We start from the raw sequence: 11,585 nt of genomic DNA, 5'->3' as shown, positions 1-11,585 counted from the left end.
AATGGCTGACATTTTACCAACTCTTATGGTTGAATTTTCATAATATGTAGGAGGATGACAAGGGGGTAGAAGTTCAGTTACATATGATCGGGAAATTCTATGGTCCTCGTAGGAACCGTTCCTTCAATTTGTATTGCTACGTGATAATAGATTTTTTTTTTTTTTTGTATTTTAAATGTTTGAAATTGTTAAAATTTAATGGTCAAAAAAATATTCATTTCATCATTTAATGATGAATTTAACTCGAGGATATTAAACCCAAAGGGATTGTAGAATATAATATATGTTAATAAAATATCTTTCTGAAAAAAAGAAGAAGAAGAACATTTACCAATTGAGATCTCTGTTTAAGCTCTTCCTTCGGCATTTGTTCAACCGCATATTCTCTTCGATCAACAAGGAATCTGAACCTATCGCAATACAACTCAATAGAATAGAATGACGGTGATATATAAGAAAAAAACACCAAGAAAAATTTAGTATTACCCAAGGTAATGTTTGTTTGCAGGGAATAGTATGAACAATTGAAGGAAACTCAGACATTTTTTCCTTTATATATGTTTTGTTAGAGGAATGTTGATTTTTTTTTTTTTTTTTTTTTGCATTTTTCTGCACTTTCCTCCATTTTTTTGCCTTGTGAAAAATTTAACGGATTTTGTAGAAAAATAATTGATTACTCACAAAATTTGAATAACTGCTATTAATTGTCACTAGTTACTCATGTTCTCTCTTTATATTTTTCTCGATAACAGATTACGTATAAAGAAAAATAAAAGGAAGTAAATATTAATTTGCGATATACTAGAAAGCCAAGTTATTGAGAATCTGTAACGCATTCAATTTGGGACACGACTCACTAGAACATGAATACTGCAAAAAAAAAAAGAACACTCTTGTTAACTTTGCTGAGCTTGGGTTTTATCCCAATAACAGTTGATGGAATAAAATTCAAGTCCAACAAACTTATGATTATTATTGTTGCCTTTTCTTACAAAAAAAAAAAAAAGAATATTGCAAGGATTGATTTTGCTATAAAAATAAAACAAAAAAAAAGAATATCGAAGACATTTGACTCAATCTTTTATCTTTGTTATTTTTAGACATGAACAATCCAGGGCCCCAATATGACCACACGAGTATCCACTATCCAGTTCAGGTAACAAAAAATCTGTATTAGTGGGCATTGGCCTGCTCTAATCTATCGGCAGAAGCGTGCTATTTTTAGATGTCTCGGCCCAGCAATGAGGAGGCTAACACGCTACCCACCATTGCAGCTTAGGACTTAAAGACGTAAAAGTAAAACAGAGGCTCAGATTAACCAACCTATATAGCAATTCAAGAGTATAAACTGTCTGGTTCACTTATCAAAGGACTAGCATCAAATGACAAACTAAAGTTAAGTTGCTTAGAACTAGGGCCGTAAATGAGCCGAGTCGAGTCGAGTTTTGGCCTAATCGAGTCGAGTCTTGACTTAGTTTTATTAAACTCGAACTCGAGTTCGAACTCGACGAGTTGACAATTTAAAACTCGAGCTCGAAAAAATTAAAAATAATTATTTAAAAAAAAATAAAAAAAATATTTTTCTTAATAAATAATAAAATATCAAGGATATATATGTAATTTTACTATTATATATATTTATATATACACACACACACACACTTGAGCTCGTGAGCCGGCTCGCAAGTAACGAGTTTAATATTTTGAGCTCGAGTTCGATCTCGAATTTGACTCGAGCTCGAGCTTGATATTGATTGAGCTCGAATCGAACTTGACTTGAGCCGCTCGTGAGCGGTTCGATTCGTTTGCAGCCCTACTTAGAACATGCACTAAAGAAAGCTTAATTTTTGTATTTGTCCAGAAACAGAGCACTCCAAAGTAAAGTGTAGACTGGCCTGTCAAAGCATTCTAGTAAAACAGTATGAACCAGGCAACACATACTCTATAATCTAGTCTAGTAACAGGATAATGATTTTCAAGCCTGTTACAGAAATGTATTTCAAGATTCAATGAACTCTAATGAAACCAGGTGTCTTGGTACTGTATGTCTTAATTCTGACCATTGCGTACTTGTAATGACCATTCCCTTTAGCATCACAGCCTAGCTGAGAAGGCATGTAGTGGGATGTTATGGCTCAACTCCATTCACTCAAGATTGAGGAGAAAATCCACACAAGCCCTACTTAATTACCTAAATTTGGCTTGGACTCATGATTAGCAATCTCGGCCTTGTTCGATACGACTCAGCTGAGTCACAGAATGGAGGGGACCGTTATGATACCGATCTCCGAATCATGGATAATTTTATATCTCCGACGACTCGCTCTGATTCGACTAATATTTGCCGATTTGAATCCGTGATGCATGGAATCGGTTAAAATATCTGAGTCCACTCGAAGTCAATTCAGATATTTTTTCAGATTGTGCCTTTTATGATATTTTCTATTTTTAATAATTTTTTCAAAACTTTTGAAATTTTTTATGTGCTATAATGTGTGTATCACTTGATATCCAATTGATATGCCGTGACGAATGTGGAACAACTACTATCGTGACGTGATCGCGATCCACCATGGTGAACCATGCTTGGACTAGTATTTTGCAAGTAATTATTTATTTCCAAAAATGTCAAATATCATAAATCTAGTAGTTTGCAAAAGTTGGATCAATTTCACTATCTCAATAATGACCGACTCTCCTCCAAGGAAAAAATTCATTAAGACCAATGCACAGAAGCCCAGAAAAACAAGAAAGAAACAGGAACTGAAAAGATAGGAACCAAAACTCAATAACAGCATGCATCCACAAATAGTGGTCGAATAATATCCATAGCACCACTTCTTTTTAACATCAAATCCTCAGCAAAAATATCAATAGAAGTCAGGCATCATTAGCTTTAATACCAATTAAGTTAGGCATCATTATCTTATTATATAGCAAACAAGAGAACTCCATCATCATCGTTCGGTCTCGCAGGAAACAAATGATTTTGTATTCAACTTAAAAGGCAGAAGCTTTATCGATTTATGCAGAAAAAGATCTGACCTTTCGGCACTTCTCTTAAAAAATGTAACTATCCTAGTTAGATTTATGATTCTTAAAGATACCATATGTTCTCGAAAAAATTACCTCTCTACCGAGCTTGAGCAGGAGGAGGAGGATTAGCTTCACGTCTGATGACAAGAACATCAAGCTGCCCGATTCTATAGGTCTAGACGTCCAAGACGGGATGATCGGCACCAAACCCTCCAGCTATATATGCTCGGATGGAATTTCCGAATACTCTAGTTGCGCTGTTTTCTGTATGCTTCACTATGAAGGTTTTATAAGCACCTAACCTCCTTACTGTGATATCCATTCCATCATCTCCTTCAATTGCACGTCTCCTCTGGTCATTTTGTCTCCAAGCTTTTGCAGTTGGACCGTTATCGCAGCTAGTTCCCACATGTAAGTCGTTTTGCAGAGACACGTCGGCTGAGTGGCATTGGGAGGAACAGGAAATTCTTGAAAGGGGTATGGCGGATTCTCTGCGGGCGGTCTAGTTCTGGGTCTTGCGGCTGTCATGCTTATGGACTTCTGCTGGTTTTGCCGATTTTGAGACGGGAAACGGCGATGAAATGTACTGCATGGTGTGGCTTGTAGTGTTTATACACGTGCTGATTGTTTAGTTTATTAATGCATGCTATCATCAGCACCGTCCACCACAGCATACTGTCCTTTCCTTCCCATCATCATCACATCTTGGTTTGCGGCATAAATAAAAATATTTTCTTTACCCCATTAAAATGTGATTTTTATGACAGTTACTGTAACCAAATTGGTGTACGAAAGCAACAAAAACTTAATCAAACTATCTTATTTGCAACCAGAATCTTGACCAAAAAAAAAAAAAAATTGTACAACTACCTGATTTTAAAGAATTGAAAATCATAAGAACCATTAGAAACTAATCTACGTACAAACGAAGTGCTATAAGAATTTGTGGTTATCGGTACTAAGCATTTAGATTTGGCATAGATATTTATTGTCATTTTATAAATTTCTAATTTTGTTATCTTTACAAAAACTAATTTTACTTTAGTTATATAACCACACCTATAAGCAATTTTTACTTTAAACATCTAACTACATATTCATCAATATAATCAATTTTAACCATTGTAATTACCACAAGGACAATAGTTATCATTTCGTTCAAAGAATATCAAGAGATCATTGGAGTGGATGTTCTAGGAGTAACTACGTCTAGATTTGTTAGTGGTTAAGGTCTGATCCTTGCTTTTGTTTAAAAAAAAATCAATTTTTTTTGTATAAAATTGATTCACACAAACCATTATACATCTCTAAATTGCACATACAGTGTGTGCGCTTGTGTGCCCTTAGCACTAGCGAAAAAGAAATTCTCCCCTCATAGCCGTTTTTCCCCCCTTCTTTCTTGGATAAATATCCTTTCTTTTTCTTTTTTCTGGGATAAACCTCCCTTGTTGGGTTGCTGTTACTGTCTGGACCAATTAGTAATTAAGTGCCTTGGCACGCAATATATATATATATATACATATATATATGTGCACGCCATTAGAAAAGGCCCCAGTCGACTAATATAAATGCCAACCTAAAATCACATTAGTTGACCATACCCGTGTATTTTAACATGCATTAGAAATATTGAAGTTTAGCTCGCATATCAATTCGCTATGCCTCTTAGTCGTGTAAATTTTGATCCTCAATAATTAATTGGCGATTTGATACAACTGTACTTTGCCTATTGGCTAGATTGATTGCTGATGTCTACTGTGTATGTTTTGTTGAATTATTTCGTAGGTTGAAGATTTTGATTTTTCCCATTTGATATTGGGATTTGGAATATTTTTAACTCGAGATCAATTTTGGGATGATAGTGAAGTAGATTTGTATTTCCGCGTGCAATATTAATATTTGACATTTGTACTTTGTGGTTGGAGTTAATTATGGAAGTAAAAAAACCATTTTTTCTTTGAGTTTATAGTAGAATGAAGCTATTGAAGGTTGGTATGTTAGTATTGTTGGCACCTCTCATGTGCTTGCTGCAGCTCACTTATCGAGACCCAGGAAACGGCTTGATAAGATGATAAAGAAGTAAAACGCAGGTAGTGGACCACGCCTAATGCTAATAATTATTCAGTCATTTTCTTGTACTGTTTCCATTGCACTAGTCTTTATCTCTGCAATTCATGTGATGCCTTTCTCTGAAAGTGTTTGCTTCCTTTATTTATTTATTTTTTGTTTTTTCTACTATGATAGGCATTATCACTAGTAAAAATGGAAAATGTTCACCTTGTCTCAAAGATCAGGCTAAGCTGCGTCGTTATGTTATTGGTGAAATGGAAAAGTGCTACCTAAATTTCAGAACATGCTAATTTCACTGGTCAAACTCCATTCTTGTGGTGCATTTGCTAAATCTCAGTGGTTCTGGATGGCAGATCATCTGAGTTTTCTTCTCCTTCTAATAAAAGTTCAAAATTTTGCAGTACACATTCGTCCGCCCCCTAAACCTAATTCTTGGCTCCGCCACTGGATCTAATGTGTCTAGTCAATGAGCATAGCATTTTATCTCTGGAATCCTAGTGTCGAACAATTAGTCAGATTGCCACAGTTCCACTGTGACCGTGGTAGGGGGATTTGGATTCATTGCCACCACGAATGAATATGTTGTGATCCACTTAATCTCCGACTCCCAGGGAGAGTTTAATAAGTTTGTTACTGGTTATGAGATACTAACTTTCTCTACTACTAATCATGATATTAATGTTACAAGAGACGACATCTTATGGAGTTGGAGAAAGCTTGGTGACAAGTGTTGTCATGAGAAAGATCTAGACGATATGTTTTGGTGATGGGATTTTATTATTGGAAAGTTTTGGATCATGAATGCATCATCTTCTTCGACTTGGATGAACACAAATTTCAAGACGTTCCTCTGTCACCTGCGTTTCAGGATTATTCAACCCTGATTGCGGGTTTCCAACTTGGGTATACCGGAAAGGAAATTTTTGTTTGGTGGATCCATCAGAAGAAACTACACAGCCCACGCCAACAATGGAGATATGGATGCCAACAAGGGCGAAGAACAACAATATGGCAACAGCATTATCATGGAAAAAGGAGTACAGCATTCCATTGCCAGGTTTTAATCTTCTTCTTTTTTTTCTTCCTGTCATACAATCTTGCAATATTTGTCCATATTCCTTTTGTCAACATTTACAGGATTGTGATAATTTCCAAAAGCTATTGTTTGTGTGTGTTTGTGGGGGGGGGGGGGGGGGGGGGGGGGAGGGGGGTATGTATGCTTGCTTCTTCCAGACGAAGCTTATTACGTCTTACTTTCCTTTTGTTGCAGTACTGGTTAGAAATAAAGAGTTTATGTTACTATAAGATGCATGAACTGAATTCAAGAGATGTTTAGGCTTGGACTTAACACATAATATACTACTATAGCTAGGATAACAGAGATTAAAAAAAAAACATATCCAACTAACGGCCTGCAATTATCTGATAAACAAAACATTTCCAAGTGATTCGTTGATTCGAAATTTTTTTTATGCTAAATGCAGATAAGAATCGGTTAACGTAATTCTACTAACTAATTATGTGTTTTTGCTGATTTTCTTTCTCCCAAGTTTTGCAACCCAATCTTGTTTGTCTCTCAATTTCTCATTCTGGTGGAACTGGATTCAAAGGTTCCATACAACCTTATCAACGGCCTTAGCAAAGCTCCAAGGATTAATATTACTAGGGAAGGTTTTCTTTTCTTTTCCTTTCTTATTTTTTCCCTTTTTTCCTAGAACAGTAGTAATAAAAGAGAACCAAACCAGCTTGCTGATTTTCTAGAGAATCGAGGATGCAACTCAAATTGGAATCCTGCTTATTATGTGGCAACTTTTCCTTCCTACCTTAGCCACGGGCAATACCTATTGGACTAGACAATGTTCACTGAAGCTTACATGAGGAATATCTCTGTCCCTCTAGTTCCTTTTACTCCTTAATTTCATTTAGGACAGCGATATTGGTAATCACTTGCTTCATATTTTTTCAAAATAAAATTTGTAAAGAGGATAAAGTGCCAATACAAAAAGTGGATACCAATGCTATCACCATTTTTTTTTGGTAAATTAGCAAGGGTCCTGGCTAGAACCTACACCATCAAAGGTAATATCAAAAGAACAATATGAAAATCTTTTTTTTTTTTTGTTCTTTTTATCTTTCCACCTGTACCCAAAAAAATTGAACACCTTCCATAATCGAAGGACCATTATTTGACGTATGCTCGTTAACTTTCACTATCACTGCTAATTGTTATTTTTATACACAAGAATTGAACCAAGATAATTTCTAAAGTATATCATTTTGAACCACTACGGCATCACTAGAGGTGTCAAATGGGTGATAGATCATAATTAGGTAATAGGTATAATGTTGGGTTAATTGATGTATATCCATTCAATGAATTGGTCAAAATGGGTCAGCCCATTTAATAAATGGGTATAGGTATATCTAATTTTCTAATCATGGCTCCCTTGTTCTTAATTTTTTCAATGTTGTTTGACAAAAAAATAACGTTATTTTATTATTATTTGGTTGTTAAGAAATTCAAATTTATCCACTTAACATCTACTAAAAAATTAGTTTAAATGAGTATAAATGAACAGTGCGAGTCAACCTATCCACCAATTAAATAGGTTTAATTGAATCACTCATTTAAACCTATTCAAAATTCATTGCATACTCAAATCCATTCATTAGTGAGTTGGTTTAAACATATCAACATAATTGAATTGTAATTGATATCTATAGGGTCTTCCTTCAGGGGTTGACGTGTTGCACATTGCGTTGAATGAGAATCTGGCTACATCAAGTTGGACTAGTAATACTAATACCATATTCTGTCCAGGCTGAGATTTCCTCTAGCAACTTTAGGATACTGCGAAATTGCTCGTACATTTTTTTTATTACAAAGTATGAAATCATCGAAAAGTTACCGGTTTTTCATTTCCAAAGTGATAATAGTGCCACTCTATTAGGATCGAAGACAACCAAGTGAAAGAGATAAGCAGTGTAAAGATCACAAACGTAACAATAAATAAATAAAAAGGAAAGAATTGCAAACCAATTAACTACCCAACTGCTCTTGAGCTTGTAGATTAATTCAAATAAGTTTCTTCAAATTGATGAATTACAATCACTCTTGTGTACAAAGGAAGGTTCACCTTCTCCTTGCCTCGAACTCCACTCGGTCAAGCCAGGACGTTTTACTATCCCTCAGGACAACCCTCACAGAGCTACACTCATGAAGTATTCACTCACAAATGAAAATCTTACAATGAACCTCACACCACTAAAACTACAAATCTTCTTTGAAGAGTATTTTCTCACTAAAATCACTCTAGATCTTTTGTATCTTTAGTGTGCAAAAGTTGTTTGAAGTATCTGACCAACCACTATTTATATAGGATCAAGAAAGTGCCTCATTAGTGCTTCCAACGGATAGAAAGTAGCTGAAGAGTCAACTAGCCGTTGGAGTGTCGGACGTCCAATAGCCCTGTTTTATGCGTCCGACAGCAGGCAGTGAGTTTAAGAGATTTTCTTCAATTCTTTCGGATGTCCGGTGCAAGGTTTTTGTGCGTCCGACAGCAAACAAAGAGATTTGAGAAATTATCTTGTTTCTATCGGACGTCCGGTAGAGACATATTCAGCGTCCGATAGTTTTGTCGACTTCGAAGAATCCTATCGGACGTCCGAAGCATGCGTCCAAAGTTGTGCAATGATTATCAGACGTCCGGTACTGTCTTCTTGAGCGTCCGACAGGTTCAACATATTCTGTCTTTTTCAAATGTGCTTAATCTTTGAACCTGATTTGTTTCATTACTGAAAAAGCCTTTGAGGAGATGTTAGCAACATCCATTTGTTTTGTCATCATCAAAAGTTAGGGACCAAGGTCAACACACTCCAATTACTATTAACCGCACCTTATATCTTTTATAATTTTTGTAAAAGAACATTAAAAAAATATGGTGCCAATAACAGCAAGTACTAGAGTGCCAATATGATCATTAACTGACAGAAACTGTAGTTCTGTTCATATATCACATATCTCTGATTGAACTACAATTACACTTTTTCATCTTTTTTCTTGTATTAGAACTAGTACTTCATATATAAAACGATTACGTGGCTCAATATGCAATGGCCTCCAATTAGATATCGTGCGAACTTGAAGATGACTTTTTCCCTTCAGTACTTTTGAGAAGCTAGCTATCAAAGAAACAATTATGAAAAGTATAAAGGACAACTTTATATTTCTTGTGTTTGATTAATGTTCTGTGGTTTACGTCAAAGGTTGAACTAAACAAAATGAAGACCAAGTATTTTAGGTACTAAAAATTAGAATTCATGCTTTTCTTTCTTTCCATTTTCCTAGTCAAACTGGTATACTAGGATCCTAAATTTCACCGGCTGCAGCTTGCCTTTTTATACATGACAAGCATTTTTTGCCTACAGCGTAATACTAGGAAAATGTGCCTGAACAATAATATAGTGTAGAATAAAAACCATCATTGTGTTGCAATCATTTAGGTTTGCTTAATTTAAAACAATCATATTAGTGGATTCACTGGAAAAATTTAGCCTTTGTAGGTGCATAATTGAATGTTATTTTTATTTGCTGGCTTTGTACTTCCTTAACTAATGCAAGAACCTGTGAGCCCTTTTGATATCATTCCAAAGAAGACTAAGTAGTGAAGTTGAAAGCATGTATATATTTTGAAGATCCTTCTGGAAGTGAATCACATGTGAAGCACGCAGGCAAGGCGTGGTTGTGTGAGGGCATTGAGTGTATAGCTTACTCAAGAGTGGCATGAAATCATGGTGTTTGTAGCGTGAACCTAAGGTAACTCCAGATGGTACCTCAAAAGAATATCCTCATTAAATTAAAATGTAAAGATAGCTTGAAACAAGGGAAAAAGAAGCAAATTGTGTGGAAGAATGCAACACAAAAGAAAAAGGTAGCACGAAGCTGTCTTCTTCCACTACAAATTTGAATGCAAATAACAGTAGTTTTGCTTGCTTACTCTTGCTCTCTTTATTTCATAGGTAAGCTATTTGAATCCTTATGCCTCTTTTTTTGTTTGCTCGATAAATGAAGGAGAGAAACATTCGGCAGCCTCCTCTTTTGGCTATATTGATTTGGTATTATTATTGAGTTGGTTTTTTGCCTGATTTTGGCTTTGTGGTGTCTAAGCTAACAATTTAACCTTTACTTCTTGTTAATTGTTAGATTGGTTGAGCTGTTGAAAAAGGTTAAATACTCCACTCTTGTGATCTTCCATAGGTGGAAATGGAGACTGTACTAGCGCGGTTAGGTTGTGAGCCACACACGTTGATACGGCAGTGAATCAGTAATTTAAAGCTATCATGACTAGTTTTCTTACATACAAGTAGAAGTTTTCTTTCTTCAGTAAATTCTATGAATATGAATTAACTGTAAAAAAATTCTCATATAATTGGATATAGAACAATATGATGCTAGTTCATGAACTGGTGAATGGATAATTTACATGCCAATTTGAGAATTGACTATTGAATTACTCCCAATATGTGCCACTTCATGAAGGTTTACTTGGAAGGTAAATGCTGTTAACGACTAAAAACAAACGTAATCACCTTTTCATTTATCAAGAAGTTCTAACTACAACTCCTCCATCGGAGCAGCGAATAATGAAATAGATAAAGTTGGGTCTTGGTCCTCCTGGATATTAGAGTACATTGACAAGAAACAATTCTCGTACAAACCCGATACTTAAAAAATGATGCAATACTCTTTTTGTACTATATTGCATTAAATGCCTTGATCTATAAATGGCTAGAAAACTTCAGTGTAAGTTCTTTTCAATTATATGAGAAATGCAACTCAAAGATAGTAGTTGCCTTCAATTTGCAACCCCTTCATTAAAAATAAAAAACTATGATGAAAATGGAGTTGACCTATCAGTTCTTCTCACCGGAACAAGAGGGAAAAATCTTGGACTCGTTAGGTAAGTAGCATGATTAATTTGTTCAAACACCATTAAGTATCAGTTACATTACTTTCTTCATCACATACTATTTTTAACTGATCGGGCAAAGTCCTATAACCATCCAACCATGTGTATTGTGCTCGATGCCAAACTGCTCATCTTTTTTTTTTTTTTTTAAATCAAATTTAGGCTTCAGTTCAGGGACTGGTAAAGGATATCAGCTCATAAAGAGATTGACTGGACAGTGAGCTGGACGTGATAAATTTACCACCCAGATGAAATAACTAGACTTTCCTTTTTCTTTGTGTTTATACTTGGAATGGAAAGTGTACACATAATCTGGCAAGCCATTGTAGTATGTGAGGAACCTTTGCTTGATAACACCACCACTTTAGCTGAAGTATGTACTTCTATTAGGGAAATTTGCCAAATTGATCCCTAACATTTTCACAAAAATTTTTTTTAGTCCCTAACATTTAAAATCAGTCAGAATAGTCCCTAACATATAAATTATGAGCCAGTTTGGTCCTAATGCTC

Source organism: Coffea arabica, chromosome 2e (genome assembly GCF_036785885.1).
Source record: "Coffea arabica cultivar ET-39 chromosome 2e, Coffea Arabica ET-39 HiFi, whole genome shotgun sequence".
In the NCBI taxonomy this organism is placed as follows: domain Eukaryota; kingdom Viridiplantae; phylum Streptophyta; class Magnoliopsida; order Gentianales; family Rubiaceae; genus Coffea; species Coffea arabica.
The sequence above is the reverse complement of the archived record's forward strand: the minus strand, read 5'-3'. Positions refer to the sequence as shown.